Raw genomic sequence first — 1,728 nt, 5'->3', positions numbered from 1 at the left:
AATGTGTCACCTTTAAGAGGGGCTTGAATCATTTTTTTGAGTGTAGAGTTGATCAAACAAAACGTCTTCAGGTCAACAGGATGTAAAAACATACATAGTTCATCGTCTATGTGAACCTCAGACATCAATTTATACATTTAACTCATCTAAATTAAATAAATTAAGTCATCCTCACTTTTGTGCTATTTCATTTATTTTTTTCTTTGTTCTCAGCAGTCTTATTCAGCTGGGTTTTGTTATTTTAGTTTGCAGTTGGATCTTGGTAGTCTTGATTTGCAGGCTTTGTTTGTTTGTTTGTTTTCTTTAGGTAGTTTTGGTTAGGCAGCCATTAGCAGGGAGCGTGAATTGACGGTTTTTCAATCTAGAGGTCCAGTGGCGTTTTACAGACCAACTCTATAGTATCACACAGTAATTGCTGTCAATATTTCCATCCTGTACTATAATGTCAGTAAAAAGTATTTACCTTTTCTCTAAATCTTCAGATTTTGGTGGACACAGTGAATCTACTGACATACATGGTCAATCACAGTAGATCTGGTTTCATCAGATATTGTTGTTCTTTGTCTTCTCACATCTTTAGTCACAAGTGTGTCAGTTTTGAGTTGTTATGTTCAAATGGTAACACTTTGTGTTGACTTTTGCCAACTGTGCACACCGTTTATGCACCGCAATGAAAATGTGTTGGTAAGTTGTGTCTAAACAGGTGAGAAGTGCTAAAGGAGTGATTGATTCAATCAATGGATTCAGGAAATTGAGTATTTGGTTCACGCAATGGGGTTTAGGGCTTTTGCAATAGAGAAAAACTGTGAAACTGAAGATCTGACCGGTTAAAGGTGAACTAAAACAGGTAAAATAGCATAAATTCTTCTTCTTAACCATTAGGAATCAACATAGTGAATCTAATCTCCTTTCTCACACCAAACACCCTCATGGACTACATCACAAGACCTCTTATTTTGGTCTTCTTCTTGGCATCTCCAACCTCAGTCTTTTCACCAACTGGTTTCCCTGGATTTATCTCCACATCATCCACCATTATAATCTAGAACCACTAGATTTCACAAATGTTTAATTTTCCATGAGAGTTTCAATGTTTTGTCTGCCATAGTCGCTGCTGAACATCACAGCTTTAATTGTATTAATTGTTAAAAAGATATGTACAGACCTTTTAAGAAGCAAAAATCATAGTTTTAAGCATTTGATATTTAAAAATAACATAAACGATGTTAAAGAAGGAAACTAAGTAATGATTTTAAATACACATTTAAGGGAAAACACTTTATTTACCCAGAGGACAAATTGGATAATTTCATAAGAAAATTCCTAATAATTTCCTATAAGTAATGATAGGTGATGATAACAACAGACAAGTAAGAACACGAACGTATTAAAACAGACACATAAAGAAGTTTCTGCTTGAAGGCAGATGAGTCACCGTGTTATGAAGACGACACTCAGGAGTTTTGGTTTCATCTTGCAAACCGTCCGTTTTTGGACTATCAGCAGTAAAGATGATTACCTAGAAAAAGTCAGTTTTATTCATTCAATTTCTTCAGCTTCTTTGAGTCAGTTATCTCATTGAAGAAGATGTAAACATCCAGACAGCCTGTTATCTGAGATATTCTGTTGACAACAGGACTCTGACTTGTACTGTTGGTCTGATGTGTAATCCAGGAAAAGAACAGGGGGAGAGTATGGACCCTTGTGGTACTCCAGAGCTGTCAGATA

The sequence above is a fragment of the Oryzias melastigma genome, linkage group LG14 (assembly GCF_002922805.2).
Source record: "Oryzias melastigma strain HK-1 linkage group LG14, ASM292280v2, whole genome shotgun sequence".
Taxonomy (NCBI): Eukaryota; Metazoa; Chordata; class Actinopteri; order Beloniformes; family Adrianichthyidae; genus Oryzias; species Oryzias melastigma.
This window is presented reverse-complemented; position numbering follows the sequence as displayed.